We start from the raw sequence: 17,294 nt of genomic DNA, 5'->3' as shown, positions 1-17,294 counted from the left end.
CTTCCTCCCGCCTACAGACTCCTGCCAGCTGACGCTGGACCCCAACACAGCAAACAGACGCCTGTCTCTGTCAGGGGGGAACAGGAAGGTGACACGGGGGGCAGAGCAGCCATATCCTGATCATCCAGAGAGATTTGACATCTGCCTCCAAGTTCTGTGCAGAGAGAGTCTGACTGGCCGCTGTTACTGGGAGGCTGAGTGGGATGGATATGGAGCCTGGATAGGAGTCACTTATAAAGGGATCAGGAGGAAAGGAGGGAGTGACTGTCGGCTTGGATTCAATGACAAGTCATGGAGTCTGTGGTGTGATACTGACAGTTACTCTGTCCGGCACAATAATAAACAGACTCTCCTACCCATAGAGCCCTCAGGCTCCCGCAGAGTAGGAGTGTATCTGGACTGGGGGGCTGGTGCTCTGTCCTTCTACAGAGTCTCCTCTGATGGACTGACCCCCCTGCACAGATTCACCTCCTCATTCACTGAGTCCCTCTATCCAGGGTTTGGGGTGTATAGAAACTGCTCAGTGTCACTGTGACGTGTTGCTGGTTCTCCTGGCAAAAAGGTAAAATCTCTGCTTTTTAACCTTTATAATCATTTTTACTCTGAAATGTACAGTACTGTGCAAAAGTCTTAGGCAGGCAAAGAAAATGATGTTTAGATTATCCTCCTGTTGGTGTAAAACTATGATATGATGCCTGTCAAAGTGTGTCAGCTTCGCCATTTCAGAACCTCTGCTAAAATCATCCTAGTATTTGCAGTGACCGTCCAGTGCAGCCATGTATTTTTTGACTTGGCCACTAGCAGACCTCATACAGCTAGTCAATCTCTCACTGACTTTTTAAACCAATATATTTAATTATTTAATTGAGCTGTTGGTGAAATTTAACAAAATCATGGAACGGCTGAGGTGCCCCTGAGGAGAAGTTTGGGAACTGAAGCGGTGTTCATCTAGCCATCCAACTAGATATCAGTAACTTTTTAGAAAACAGAAGAAATTATTACTAGTTTTTATTGTGTTACTCTTAATTTGCACACGTTCTAATGTTAAATTGTTTTTTGTTCTAAGCCAAAGTGCACTTGCTACCCAGATAAACGGCTTTAAACATTTCTTTGGACTGCCTAAGACTTTTACACAGGACTGTATGTTTGACAAAAGATAAATGACTGTGTTCAGTGAGCTGAATAACATGAAAAATATAGTTTAATACGTTTTTTTTCTCTGACTAAAATGTAACTAAATGTAATCCTGATTGGGGGGGGGGGGGCTTTCCCTCTCCCCTGTATATGTACATTTTATATATTTATGTCCATTTACCCCTCCCTGTACAGTCCGTGGTGTGGGTGGGCGGAGTCTCCCTCCCTGTACAGTGACAATAAAGGCTTTCTGTTCTGTCCTATTAATGTCCTGCTTCAGCGTCACCCAAAGCATAACTGAGTAACATGATGAAACCACAGTCTGCTGGATTAAGTTAAATTCACTGTATTACAGCAGCTGAACATAACTAACACAATGACACTCAATCAATGTGTATAATAATCATTTAACTGGAGACATAACAAAGAAAGAAAAACTGGAAAATATAATTATGTCCTGCTTCAGTGGATTAAAGTAAATAAAATTATTATTAATATATTTCAATAAATAAATTTGTTTTGTTAAATAATTAACACCGTTGCCACCCCCACCCCCCAGTAATAGGTCTGGTTGCTCCCCCGTTGGACAGAACAGGCAGGTGCCCAGACACCCTTGCCACCCCCACCCCACTGTAAAAGGTCTGGTTATGCCCCCGTCGGACAGAACGGGCAGGTGCTCAGGGTCCCTCAACCCCCCCACCCCGCTGTAAAAGGTTTGGTTATGCCCCCGTCAGACAGAAGGGGCAGGTGCCCAGGGTCTCTAACCCCCCCCACCCCACCACCACACTGTAAAAGGTCTGGTTACTCCCCCGTCGGACAGAAGGGGCAGGTGCCCATGCACCCTTCCTCCTCTGCCTCCACTTATCTGTCTGACTCAGATAAATTGATACATAGATAGATACTGAACCCCTCCCATGCCTGGCTGGCAAAAGCCACTAAATTTATCTGCATGCATTAGGCCACTTAAAAAAAAAAATTGGTTCTCGTCACCGCCCTGTGATGCCCGGCCCGTCCACTCCTCATGTGTGCCACGCCCCCTAATTATCCACGTGTTCTTTCCCGATCGTACCCAGCTGTGTCGGATTATTTTCAATCAGTCCTGTGTATTTCAGTACGTGTCTTACCTGACTCCTTTGTCTGTCATTGATGTTAGTTGGCGTGCCATGTTCCCCAGTCCTCGTTACTCTAATAAATCCCCGTTTGCCCTGTTATTGCCTGCTCGCTTGCCTCTCTGCCCGTCGCCCAGTCCGTGCGCCTCACCCGCTATCGCCGAGCATGACACGCCCAACCCGCCGAAATGCCTCCGACCCGAATTTTCAAAGAAGCTTGACCTTTCTTGCAAAACTCTACATTTATGAAGGCCTCTATACCTTAACAAGCTTACGATTAAATGCAGCACGGCCCTTGATGTCCTGTCTGGATGTCTGGAGGTGATTTTCTGTATGGAGTTAGATGAAATACATGAATCCATTTCCAAAAGCTGTTTATCTGGGTCCCCGCGATGGATATGGTGCCAGTATCTCACAGGCCTTGGACACCGAATCACTCAGGCATTTCTGAGTCGGATCTTTATTTAGCCTGATCTTTATTTTTTGTCTAGGAAATTTAACACAAACCATTGTGTGGCCTGAATGAGACACTAATGAAAGCTAATTCAGTGGCAGGAAAAGGTTTCCCGCTTATTTACATATATTTCAGAGGTTCACAGGGCTGCCAGCTTTGGTCTCCTGGCTGCTGTGACGTTTTCAATTCAAGACAAATCTGCACACGCATTTACATGTATGTAACAGTTTTATTACCTTGTATATAGTCTGTAGGGTTTGCAAGCTACCGAAATGCCTTTGATGTAACTAAGTATAAATTTATAATAGAATAACATAGAATTGCCTATCCAGGAATAACGGGCGCAGGCAGGAAACAACCCTGGGGGGCGCCAACACACCGCAGGTCGCACACACTCACACAGCCACACTCACACAAGTACAGGGCCAATTCAGAGACGCCGATCAGCCAACCCTGCATGCCTTTGGACTGTGGGAGGAGACCGGAGCAGCACTGAAACACCTCACTCCAAACGGGCTTCAGTGCAGGCAATATATTAAGGCAGTGTTATGGCGGGGCGTCTGTGATGGGGGGGGTGAGAGGTGGTGTTCAGGCTTAATCCAAAGTAGATTAGTGGGTCTCATTAGGAACAGCGATGACCTGCCCTATAGGGAGGAGGTGAAGATACTGGTGGGATGGTGCAGTGACAACAGCCTGATCCTGAATGTGGAGAAGACCAAGGAGATGATCATGGACTTCAGGAGGAAACAGCCCAGTCATTCAGCACTCGTCACTGACTACAGTGCTGTGGAGGTGGTCAGCAGCATCAGATTCCTGAGGGTGCAGAAAACTGACAATCTGGACTGGTCACCAAACACAACATCACCGGTTAAACGGGCTCAGCAGCGTTTGCACTTCCTCCTTCGGATGAAGAGAGCTTTCCTCTCCCATCCTCAGCACCTTCTACCGAGGCACCATAGAGAGCGTGCTGACCAGCTGTATCTCCATCTGGTTTGGCAGCTCGAAAGCCTCAGACAGGAAATGGCTGCAGAGAGTGGTGAGGCCTGCAGAGAGGGTCATCGGGACTTCTCTTCCATCCATCCAGGACGTTGCGCACAAACACTGTCTCAGCAGAGCCTGTGACATCATCAGAGACTCCGCCCACCCCCACCACGGACTGTTCGCCCTGCTGCCCTCTGAGAAGAGGCTTTGCAGCATCAGGACCAGGACAGTCAGATTCTGTAATGGTTTCATTCCTCAAGCCATTAGACTCCTGAACTCTCAATACCTCATGGCAGCCCCCCCCCCCCCCGCCTCTCTCCATCCATCCACACGTCACTTTCAAGAATTGCTTTTTTTTTAATTGTCTACTGCAATATGTCTGAAACGGCGATGTACACTGGTGTTTGCTGCTATAGTGCTGTTAATATATTTTTATGCATATTCTATGTTAATTCCGCTTTTTATATTTTTTTATACACTCTACTGGGCCGATGATGAGTCAATGCAACGTAATTTTGCTCTGATGTGCACTAACCAGCCAGTTTATGTTCTGAATGACAATGAAGTAGCTATTCTATTCTATTCTATTCTATTTCTGGATAAGTATGGGCTGGAATACAGAGAGAAGCTGGTGGCCAAAGCAGTGACGGGTCATGAGTGGCAGATGCTCTGGGGTCCAAACAGGAGTTAGAGAGGTTGCCAGATATGCATTTTATGTTCACTGCAGCCCACACTGTTTGCATTTGTCATTGTTGACTGTGTGAAAAATGTCCCTGTAGCTGCATGTTTTCTTCTCTTTGCTGGAAAGACTGTGTGTGATCATGTCAGGCTCATATATTCACAAGAAATGGCTGGATGTTCAGAAATAAATGTTCAGTGGGGCCCAGGGGAACTGCAAAGGCTCAGTGAGACTAGATGGACCTGCTGCCGTGCTGCGTGTAGAAACATTACGGAGAGGCTGAGTGCTGTACTAAGGCTGCCAGGTGAGATTTTAGATGATGCCGATCCCCAGAGAGCTGCAGAGGCAAGAGGACTGCAGTCTCAGATTGACTTGAGTTTTGTAGGGCTCCTTGTAGTGTTCAGAAAGGTGCTCGGTCAAGCAAAGTTTCTGCCAGACATGCTGCATTCACCTAAGGCTGATCTTAGCAAAGCAGCCGACCTCACTGACACCCTCAGACAGACCTTTGGAGAACATTGCAAAGAGGACAGCTTTACTGAGCTGTGGGGTACAGTGACTGACACATGCAGTGATCGCCACATTCCTGCCACTGTCAAACCAAAAAGAACCAAACACACCTCAAGCAGACCACATGATAGTCTTGTCACATCTACACCTGAACAGCAAAGACATGTTAACAGCAAAGACGCCTTCAGAAAAGGAGCATTTATTCCCACCATGGAGTCCATGATCAGGGTTTATAAGCTGAGGGAAAGGGTAAATTGCCTGAATTTTTTTGCTCTCCTGCTCTGCCTCTTTCTCCATAAGCTTTCTTTGATTCATTTTATCTTCATGTCCTTCATTCTAATGACCTAGAGGTCTGGTCACTCCGCTCTGAGTGTTTGAGGAGGGACTGGAACTGTAGACCTTAACCTTCTCCCCATCACAGTTCTGCTGGTGAGACTCCATGTCCTAATGGAGCTGTTCTGTAAGCCAGGAGAGCTTTCTGATCCTAATCTTTATTCAGTATCTGTTTGGCTGCTCTAACAGCTCTCTGACTCTCTGCTGCATTGGGAAAACTCAGGGGCTACTAGTGACATGTTCATGTTGTGAGAGTCGGCAGATTGGCTACTTCTATGTATCTGGAGAAGTGATCACTGCAGCTAAGTAGTGACCTTTTTCCCGCTGGAAAATATCTACAGCCGCTCTCTACCATGGTCCTGCAGGCAAAGGTGCTGTGAGGAGAGGTTCTGTTACTTGGCCAGAATGCTGGCAGATTATGTCACACTGTTCCACCATTTCTCTGATGTCTCTGGTCAGAATAAGGATTTGTTCTCCCTTTAGCAGGACATCCTCTGCTACATGTGTGTCCATCCTGAACGACCAGTAAGGTAAGAGATTCCCTGGGACGGCTTTCCTGTGTACAGGCTAAATTCTATCTGCGAACTGTCTTAGTGCCTCGTGGTTCTGTCTTTATTCAGCATGTCTCTAATCTGACCTAGTTAAGTGTCACAGGAACGTGCTCCATGACATAATCGATATAGACTCCACACTCCCTTCCCAGTGTGTCACTCTCCCTTTCCAGTGTGTCACTCTCCCTTTCCAGTGTGTCACTCTCCCTTTCCAGTGTGTCACTCTCCCTTGTGTTTTCGGATCCGAGTGGAGCTTGTGATTACACACCAGCTGCCACCTGCTGTTATCCCGCAACATGAATGATTCTGTATTTGAATCTCTTCGTCCACAGTCTGAGTCTGAGTTCCTCGAGGAAAGTAATCAAGTGGTCAAGAACCTATCAAGGAGATCAGGAGCTTGTGGTCTGTATGCACCGTGACGTCCAATCCCAAGAGACATATGATCATTCACTTACAGGCCCGTGTCACACCAAGGGCCTCTTTTTTGATCAGTGCGTATCGGGTTTCACTGGGAGTCAGACTCCTACATAGACATGTACATCACTGGTCTGTATTCTCCATCCGGCTGCCTCTGCATTAGCCCTCCTCCAAGGCTGTATGACGATGCATCTGCTGACACAGGAGTTTCTCTCTTTTGATCAGTGCGTATCGGGTTTCACTGGGAGTCAGACTCCTACACAGACATGTACATCACTGGACTATATTCTCCATCTGGCTGGGGGCAGCCAGGGAGAAAACCTGCCAATGTAGTTCACCATCCCCACGATGCGTCTCACTCCTTCAGTACTCTGAGGTTTGGGCATGTTGATAATGGCTTTAATGTTGTCGGGATTCACCTCAGTCCCTGTTACGCTTATTTTATGTCCCAGGAACTTCGCTTCATTCACTCTGACCTCACAGTGTTCATTTAGAGTGAGGTCTGCATTCTCAAACTTTTGGGGAACTTTGCATAGCCTATTGTCATGCTCCCTCTGGTCTTTGACAAATTACCAAAATGTCATCAGTATAGCACATTGTTCTAGGTGTGCCTGAAACAATCTGAGAGATTCTCAGCTGGAAGTGCTCGAGTGCTGAGGAGATCCCAAACGGCAGTCTGTTAAAACAGTACCTGCTGAAGGAGTGTAATGAAGATCATCAAGGGCTGGGAGTCTTTATATGAGGGTACCTGCCAGAATCCCGATCAGGCATCCCGTTTGGAGATCGCTACTGCCCCGTCCAGTTTGGCAAGTGCGTCATCCACAGCTGGGAGTATGTGCCTCGTTCAGCAGACACTTCCATTGAGTCTTGTGAGGTCCACACAGATCCTAATATGTGGCAGAGTGGGCTAAGCCTCGGAAGGTCGGAAGGTTGCTCCATCAAGCCTGGCTTTGGCAGAACAGCCACATGTCTCTGGGCCCTTGAGCAGAGCCCTTAACTCCCAGCTCCATAGGTGCCACTGCAGGTGGCTGCCCTTTGCTGCCAAGCTGACTCTCACCTCCATGTGTACAGAGCTCCATGTCCAGGGGCTGACAGTGCATATGGTGATGCCACCTCAGCTAACTCTGTCTTATAATACAACTTCCTGCTGATTCACCTGCCTGTTGATTTCGGCTGTTAAAATTTGCTCTCTCATATATTATAATGTGTTTAATAATAAAATACTCAGCCAGGGCTTTTGGTTTTGGATACGTCCATTTCTTTCCACTCAGGCTACCCAGATACTCGTCCAGTCCCTCGTCATCTCACGCCTGGACCACTGCAACTCGCTTCTAGCGGGTTTACCACTGCGTGCCATCTGTCCCCTCCAACTGCTTCAGAATGCAGCTGCTCGACTTGTTTTCAACCTTCCCAAGTTCTCCCACACCACTCCCTTGCTACGCTCTCTCCACTGGCTTCCTGTAGCTGCCCGCATCAAATTCAAAACACTGATGCTCACATACAAAGCCAAAAATGGTCTGGCACCATCCTATCTAAAAGACCTCATCACACCCCGTACTGCACCCCGATCTCTCCGATCCTCCAGCACTGTTAGACTGGTCCCACCACCCCTCAAGGCACAAGGACGACACACATCTCGGCTCTTCTCTGTCCTGGCACCCGGTTGGTGGAATGAACTCCCCCTTAATGTCCGAACAGCAGAAACCTTGGCTGTCTTCAAGCGACAACTCAAAACTTCTGAAACATCTTTTCAGAAATACCTGAAGTAGTACTCTGTATTCTTACTCAGCTCTTTTCCGTGTGTGTGTACAAAAAAAAAAAATAATTGTTGCACTTTCTCAACAGTGTTCAGATAGATGGTATTCATAGCCTGGGTCCTTATTTAGCTAGTATCGGAAAAATTCATCACAGCGTCTTAAAGCACTTATGTAAGTCGCTCTGGCTAAGGGCGTCTGCCAAATACTGTAAATGTAAATGTCTCTGCAAACTATTTCTGTTCGTCAGACAAAACCGGCATGTCATTGCTTTTCTCCCCAGTCATGTACATCAGCGAATTGAATGGTCTTCCTCAGTCTTTTCAGATATTCCTGAAGCTCCTCGAAATCACTCAAAGCATCGTAGACACTAAGTCCAGCTGCTTGGCCTGTCAAAACTGAAGCTTCTTGGAGGTTCTACTGAAAATATCTGCTCCACCTCTCATGTTATTTTCTTTGTTCCCCTCTTGGAAACGCATCTGTAAGCTGGCCAGCTCCCTCACTTACTGTAGCAGGCCCTAGTATTGCCAGATCCTCTGTATTTCCTCTGACTTTCAAACTAATGTTGGTTTTCTACTCACAGGCTCCTGCTGCCAATCTTCTGACTCCATGTATAATATTCTGCTGTGAATCTTAGAATTTCCAACAGACCACGATCACAGATGCATTCAGACTCAGTCTTTTACTTCTGTATCCTCTCCTTTTCCTGTATCTCCCCTTACCCAATGCTTTAGTGCCCCCTAGTGTCCTGACGTGCTTCTGTTATAACATGCATTCAGACTCAGCCTTTTACTTCTGTATTCTCTCCTTTTCCCATATCTCGCCTTACCCAATGCTTTAGTGCCCCCTAGTGTCCTGACATGGTTCTGTTATAACACTTGGTGGTGGTTATAATCCCCGCCCAGGCCGGCAACAGAATAATTCAGCCCTGTCATTTTTATGTGTTTTGTAAATATAAAACTTACCAAAGAATAGTATCAGAATGGCAGGATGCACCTGTGTGTATTTCCTACTGTCTCATTGAGCTGAAAGAATCACCCACATAATATGAGGACATAATTTATTGGAAACCAGCTGAAAACTGTCAACACCAACCTCTATGGCAGGTACCTTTACAGAAATGCAACATGAAAAATCCAAAAATACCCATATAACATATTGCTGATCCCAAAACTCTCAACCTCCCACAGTCTCTTGACCTCCACAGACTAAAAATGATGTCACGTTATTCTACTAATAAGTGCTGGCAAGTTTCAGGACTGGAACCACTAATATTAGACAGACGTACAGTATATTGGCTATCAATCGAATTTTCAGATGCAGAACTTTGGGGACACAAGCAAAAAGTTACTCATTGATGCCTGTCATGCCCGGCTCGTCCGCTCCTCGTGTGTGCCACGCCCCCTGCTTACCCACGTGTTTTCTCCCGATTGTACCCAGCTGTATCTAGTTAATTTGCTCAGTCCTGTGTATTTCAGTCCGTGTCTTACCCGAGTCCTTTGTCCGTCATTGATGTCAGTCAGTGTCCAATGTTCCCTGTTCCCCGAAACCAAAATAAACCCCTTGTTTGCCCTGATTGCGCCTGTCTGCCTGCTTCCTGACCGTTTGCCTCGCCCGTGATCACGCAGCGTGACAGAATGACGGACCTACAAAAGAAGAAGCGGAGACGGAGGAGAGTCCCGCAGGAGACGATCCGTCGTGGCGCCTGCTCGCTCTCCAGGCTTTGGCTCCCGACAGAGGACGAGAGGGAAGTACCCGCCCTACCTCCAGCCCGGGGGCCGACCACACGCGACCCCGATCCCGTGTGGAAGTACTGGCTCTCTAGTGAGGACGAGGACGAGGAGCCCTTCCACTACCCGGAGCCGGAAGCCTTTCTTCCGCCGTCCGTTTTCACGGACATCGCGCCGCCTCCCGCCACCGCCAGGCGCCAGCGAGGGAGACGGAGGAGACCGGCGATCGCCAGTACAGAGGACCTCCCTCCGTTACTGCCGGCGGACCCCGCTCCCGTGCGGCCGCCGCTGCCGGCGCAGCCCCCTTCGCCTCCTGCAGCTCCCGGGCCGGCGCCCCCACTGCAGCCACCTCCAAGTCCTGACCGCGCTCCAAGTCCTGACCGCGCTCCAAGTCCTGACCGCGCTCCAAGTCCTGACCGCGCTCCAGCAGCTCCCGGGCCGGCACCCCCACAGCCGGCTGACCCTGTTCTGGTCCCTGACCGTGCCCCAGTTCCTGTCGCCCTAGTCCCCGAGGTGGTCCCGGAGGACTCCATCGTGGCTCCTCCCTCTTTGGAGGTGGAGGAGCTGGAATGGGACCCCTCGGGGATCACACTTGTGACACCTTTGCCCTTGCCCCGGCACGAGAGACCCCGGACTAAGGCCTATATGTCTGTGTCCCGCAAGGGGAGGGGACACAGACGCAGGGCTGGGGTCCCGCCCGCCATGCCCCCTGCATCGCCTGCGCTCTGGCTCGGTTGGCGCCTGCGGGTCCTGGCCCTCCGGGTCGGACGTCGCCTGCGGGTCCCCCTCCGAGGCCTCGTCGCCCCGCCTCGCTCCCCTCTCCAGGGCCTAGTCGGTCGCCTGCGGGCTCCCCAACGGCGGCTCCTCGGTCGCCTGCGGGGCCCCCACCTTCGGCCCGTCGGAGGACGTCGCCGCCTGCAGCGGCTCCCCCCCTCGCCTTACTTTCGCCCTGGACCCTTCCAGCTCCCTCGTCCCCTTCCCCGGTGCTCCCTCCTGCTCCCTCCCTGGCCCCTCCGCGGGTCCCTCGCCCTGTCTCCTCGGCCCCTCCACGGTCCCCTCCTGCTCCGGCCTCCCGCGGCCCCTCTGGCTACCTCCCGTCGCCCGCTGGGTCTCCCTCGGGCTCCCCCTAGTTCCCCCTCCTTGTCTCCCTACGCCCCTGCCTTTGTCCCGCCTGTCTCTGCCCCTGTTTTCTGCTCGCCCTTTCGTTCCGCCCGTCTCTGTTCCTTGTGCCCCGGTGTACCCGCCTTGCACTCCTGGCCCCTTTGTTCCGCCCGTTCCTTCTGTGTCTCCCTTCCTGGTTTGCCTGTCTGCCTTCCCGACCCTCTGTCAGGTTTTGTCCTTTGTCTTGTCCCTGGCTGTGTTCTGTGCCTCTGTCTTGTTCCCGGTCCCGCGTCATTGATTCTGTTTTGTTTTTCAGGTCCTGTTTTGCCTCGTCCCGTCCGTCGCCCCCTTCCTTGGCGCGCCCGGTGAAGCGCGCCTTTGGGGGGGGGTTCTGTCATGCCCGGCTCGTCCGCTCCTCCTGTGTGCCACGCCCCCTGATTACCCACGTGTTTTCTCCCGATTGTACCCAGCTGTATCTAGTTAATTTGCTCAGTCCTGTGTATTTCAGTACGTGTCTTACCCGAGTCCTTTGTCCGTCATTGATGTCAGTCAGTGTCCGATGTTCCCTGTTCCCCGAAACCAGAATAAACCCCGTATTTGCCCTGATTACGGCTTGTCTGCCCGTTCCTGCCTGCTTGCATGCACGATCGCCGCTTCGCCCGACCGCGTCCCGTGACAATGCCTTTAATGTAACTGATGTACAAAAAAATCCATCTGCTCAATTTTTGCTCCACTTCTCTTTTCCCACAAGTTGGCGCTGGGGCTTGTGGTCAACCAATTAGCAAAGTTTATCACTATAAGCCCCACCCAGTAGCTCTTGGTTGAGTGAAAAGTACATCTTCTGGAGTAGGAACTAAAAAAAAATTCAGGAACAACCTCCTAGGACCTACAATCGGGCCAAGTTCCTGAGGTGAGAATATGATAGAGGTTCCAGGTTCCTGAAAAAAGGTTCTGGTTCTTGAAAATGTTTTCTCTGTGACCTTGCATGCACCAAAATTGACAACATGCTGAGGGTTTGCTTCACTTCCTAAGAACAGAAGGCAGTGCAGACAAGTGTCCATGTTTTATACAGTCGATGGGTCAAAGTATATTCACAGAAAAAAGAGGCTCAGACTGAAACATAACAGAACAGAGTTATAACTTTCTGTTTAAATTTCTCAAAGCAAAGGAAATCTTAATTTATCATTAAATTTTGGAAATATACAGTAATATTCTACATGTCCCAGACTCTTTAATATATTGATCACTTTAAACTGGTATTTCTGATGCACGTCACACCCAGGGTGAACCCCTGCCCTGTGCTGGCTGGGATGGGCCCAGGCTCCCCTGCAACAATGACCCGCATGTGGATGGATGGACACTGTATGTACATTAGTCAGCCACATATGCTGTATGGCTTTGTTTTCCAGACAGTCTGGGCTACTCAGATGTGTCATAATCTGATGTGTAACTGCTGACAGTCTTGATGTCATCCTTCTTATCAGGAAAAACTACTTGTGCATGTAGATATTTCTAAATTTTTAGTCTCACCTAATATAAAAATTGGGCAATAAAAAGCCTATTTTAGTTTATGGTCCACTGGATAAACACAGACATTACAGACGGTTTTAGAGTCTAATGCTGAATGTTGTTTGCTGTCATTTTTCTGCCTGCATATGCTGTGATTGGTGCAGTGAAATTTGAGAATGTGTTTGTGGTCAGTATCATAGCCTCAGACGACAAACCAGTGCTGTAGCGCGTCACTGTGTTTACATGTGAGAGGGGTTCCAGTTACATAATGGGCTCATTCTAATCCAACTGTTTTGACGGAGCTCGACATACCTATACAACTTTTTTTGAATACAAAATGCAAAAATATGAAGCAATTATCTTCTTAATAAACAGCATATTGCATTTTTTAAGTGAATTTCCATTCCTTAATTTATAGGCTTATAATAAATACATATATTTTCCCCTATAACGCTAGTGAGTGGATCATTGCGGAAGCGAATATATATGCTTTGTTTTCTGTCTAATGTGAATAATCTCAATGGTTTATCGATTGTTAGGGATGCATTTTAGTGGAAAATGTTTAAAATACATGCCTAATTACGCACAGGATTACTCTAGCACATAACTTTGCAAATTGGACGCCCGGACCGAGTACGGTCTCTCGATTGCACATATGCCAGGACAACCTGACTGCAGGAGGGGTCTGAAAGCGCGTGTCCTCTGTCAGCATCCAGACCGCTCTACCCCAAAACCTCATTCCGTACGGAGAGCCGAAAGGGTCAAAACGTATTGTTTGTTTTGCGTCAATAAGTTGAAAGTTGACACGCTTACGTGAACATTTTGTTTTGGCATACAGTTCATTACAAAAATGGAAAGAGCATCTGGCTGAGTGTTTTATCAGAGTAACGAAACACCTTAACCTGTTAATATAAAGAAAAGAAAACGATATGATTCATAAAATTATGGCAGACTTTTTGTTCAAAAGTCCATGAAACATTGAAAATTGTTTTACTCTGTCGTTGGTATGTATAAAAAGTCGCTAATCTGTATAGAATAAATGTTTGTTTCCAGTAAAATTCTCTGGCTTCTTTTCCGAAAAGTGGCTCTTCTCAATTCGGTTGCCGACCCCTGAGCCAGACTGACATCCACTGAGCTGGACAGAAGCATCTGTCGTGAAATTGCTAAGAGTGGCTGCATGTCTAAGCTTTTCTGTCAGTGTTCAGGTAAACAAACTATGTATAGAAATGAGGTTTTCCTTTGGATAAGCAGACAGATGAAATATCTGTGTTCAGTAATAAAATGAGTTGAATAAGTACCTCTGACTGTCAGTCTCTTTCCCATGCGCTCATGCTTTGTGTGGCTCTGCACTGCCATCTGCTGACAGAATAAAGTAGCTGCACCCAAGACATGCTAAAGACCTGCTGGAGAATTTCCACAGTAATATGGCATGTTCGTGTTAATTATAACCACATTCACGGTGCCTCCTGCTGACAGGCTTGATTGTAGCACATTGCTATGAGTCTTCAATCAAACTGACACAAATGTATAACATTCATGGTAACTGATATCATGTTTCTCTCCCAAAGCACCTTCTGAAGTAAGAATTGTGCCCTGAAACACACAGGTGTCCTCTTCACACATGCTGATGAGCTTAAAGAAAACCAAACCATTGAGGAATATGTGAAGGAGAACAAGGATCTGAAGGAACTTGTTGATAAGTGTGGAGGCCGAGTCCATGTCATTCACTCTAAGCACTGGAACAGAAAAGATAAAAATGCTCAGTCTGCAGATCTCATGGAACAACTACAGTAAGTGATGATAGAGAGGAGAGAAGCTGGGGAATCACAGGCTGTTCAGACACTGGAGGAAATGAAGAACTGGCTGTTAGAACAAAGATCATCACACCTGATCAGGAACCAGGCCAAGGGTCAGGAAGACCTTCAAGCTCTGATGGAAACCTGGATGCATCAGAGTACAGGAGTAACAGCTTTCAGATTAAACAGCTGCTGACAGCTATAGAGAACATGGTGACAAACAATGGCAGCAGTTATTACGGAAATAAATCACTGCAGGTCATAGCAGAAATGGAGGTGAAAACGACAAAAGAAGAGATGGATGAGAGAGGAGAGGAAGCAGGGGAGTTTGAGATCAGAAGAAGAGCAAGACAGAGAGTGAGCTGGGGCATTAGGGGCAGCAGGAGCTGCAGAAGCTGGGGCTGTTGAGCATTAGAGGCAGGAGCAGTAGTAGGAATAGTGGGTGTCACTGCGGGGGGTTTGGCTGCAGCAGGAGCCATAGGAGGGGGGGGGGGGGCTGAAAGAGGCAGAGCTGCAGCCAGAGCAGACAGTGCAGGAGAGACTGCAGACAATGCAGCTGAAGCTGTGGCAGAGATGGCAGGAAAAACTGCGAAAGAAACTGGGGAATTGGGGCAGAGACTGAGAACAGCAAAGGAAACACCTTATAAAACACTGTAGTAGGTCACATGCAGGGAAGCAGCCGCCTGAGTGATAGATGCAAGTAAATAGCTGCTGCATTAATTATATGCAAGGAAAGAGCCGCTTCATTGGTTAAGCTGCAGGCAGGCAGGACTGTCTACTGTGACAGAAGTGTGGGGAGCCACACAAAAGCCAGTGAGACCTGGAGAATAAGCTCACAGACAGCTTCAGCAGGACTCTGCTAAGACGGGATGACTCTGCCCAGCATGAATGGGGTCAACTGTGATCAAATGCTGCACGTGAATCAGGGGGTTTAACCGGCATCCTACCCACATATTTTACATACATGGGCACCGACTGGGGGCATCAAGAATAATTTACTGTAAGAAGCAATGATAATAGAAAATAATAATGACAAAACATTTCTTCTCAAAGTATTATTAGGTATGTAATTAATGTCATTTAAAGATGAATGTCACTAATATTATTATTGCATTTAATTTGCATATTTTGTCAAATAAAAATGTATACTTTTCTTCAACACAACATGCAGCTTCTATCCCAAGCACAATCCACATTATTACTTAAAAGCTTATTGACACCCTGATTCTGGTATCACTTACTTTTCAGTAATTTCAAGTAAACATTATCTGTGCTGTATTTGTATGATGAAACCAATCCTTGAGCCCAATATAAAATAACTGAAATAAACACACAGTCATTCAAACTCCAGCACTTTTAAATTTTGTTTTGTCTTTCAATAAAAGCTGCAGCATCAAATCTGGCCAGTTTTGATCTGCTTGCCATTTTTGCCTAAAAATAAATGCTGGTGTTATCAAAAACTATCTCATATAGCTATATTCCAGATTTATTACAGCCAAACACATCTCGGAGCTCCGAGGAACCTCCTTCTCCTTACATTTCCCTCCTTCTCACTCTTCCCTCAAATACTGTTACATTTGTCTTTTTTCCACACTCACACCCTGTCTTGATCATGCTCTGACTGCATGGCATCCTTATGCAGGGCAAACTATTTTCAGTCTTATCTTGTATAATATGACATAAACATTGAATTTGATAGTCATCTTCTATTTTCACATCCGAACACAACGCACGAACATGAAGGGATCGTTTGCATTTGCAACGTACACCCCCCAGCGGAATACTGGCCTCGGACCGGGGTGGGAATCCCCAAGCTGCAAGACTGTACTGCGTCACGTTAACATTAGCTAGTTAGTTAGCATGGATACAGAGTGCACCGGACTAAAACTATAAATGACGTAAGGTGCGTGATATAGTAAAACACTTATTAACTGGTAATGCACGTCAGCATTACGTTAAATGACAACTTTACCTGTTACTTACCAGAATAGCCTCCTATACGTTCGCTGAATGAGAGGCAGAGGGCGGCGCGTTTTTCAGAAACACACCAGAGTTAAACTTACGCCGCGTCATTTACAGGCACTTCTAACACCAACATTTGCAGCCATTAACTCATATGTGATAGTAACACTGAAATGTTTTTTTTCTGCGTCAAAATAAGATAACACTGTAATTTTGATAATTTATTGTTTTTCTTTACTTAACCGTACCTTCCTCCGTCTCTGCTTATTGACGTTGAGGAGAGTGTCGAATATAAATTAAAGATCCAAAATTATCAAAGACAGACACAACACTGAAGAGATTACAAAGACACAGTTTAAAAAATAAGTATATGTTTTATTGTAAATCTCCTATCTTAACTTAGCCTATCATATTTTAACTTAGCCTATCTAATGATATTTTAACTTAGCTTATCTTATCATATGTTAACTTAGCCTATCTTAACATATTTCATCTAAGCCTCTTATCCTATCTTATCTTATCCTATCTTATATATATAATAATACTTAAACAATGTCTCTATTATCCCTCCGTCCCCGGCCATAACCCACAAGTCCGTCACCAATAATGTCTCTGTCAGTCCTCTGTTTCCGTCCATAACCCATGAGTCCGTGCATTCGTTGCAGGAGTTGCTGCTCTGCGGATCGCTGACGCTGCCCCTGGTCTCTCTCTGGTCGTTGATCGCAGGAGCCGTTGCTGTCCGTACGATGAAGGTATTTCAGCTGTGGCCTCCTCCTCGTAGCTCCTTCTTCCTCCAGCGTGGGTAGCCTGTCCCTCCCGCTGCATGGACGAACCCTCTGGCCACGGTCGTTTTCTTCTCTTCCAGTCTGGGATAGCCAGTTGTTAAAACAAGGAAAGGTTATTGATATGACACATTTTATGCTCTAATTAAAGTGCTCTAATAAAGTCACTTAAGCCAGTGCTTTACCTTCGGCATGTCAGACACCCTCCGTGTCGATTGGGGCTGCTTGTCCGTGTCATCCATCTTCTTAATCACGCCTTCATTCATTGTTATTTTAACCTTGACTGTTATTTTAATTTTGATCTTAACAACGTTGATTTCTTTGTTCTCCATTTTTTAGACGTCAAGTCCCTTCAAAATGCAACCAGTCGTTCAGATGCTCAAAAAGTTTGAGAAGATAAGTACATGTGATTCAAAAGTAACCAAGCTGTTGTCACGGACGCCTATTCGTACCATAACAGACGATGCGATCCTCTGCAGCTCGTCGGTGACTTTC

At 47.0% G+C, this 17,294-nt stretch overlaps 1 pseudogene; it reads left to right on the top strand.

The window, feature by feature from the left end:
• LOC125722823 (NACHT, LRR and PYD domains-containing protein 12-like) overlaps nucleotides 1-17,294 on the top strand; it is a 164,518-nt pseudogene that overhangs the window by 40,477 nt on the left and 106,747 nt on the right.

Source organism: Brienomyrus brachyistius, unplaced genomic scaffold (assembly GCF_023856365.1).
Source record: "Brienomyrus brachyistius isolate T26 unplaced genomic scaffold, BBRACH_0.4 scaffold42, whole genome shotgun sequence".
Taxonomy (NCBI): Eukaryota; Metazoa; Chordata; class Actinopteri; order Osteoglossiformes; family Mormyridae; genus Brienomyrus; species Brienomyrus brachyistius.
The sequence above is the reverse complement of the archived record's forward strand: the minus strand, read 5'-3'. Positions and strand labels throughout refer to the sequence as shown.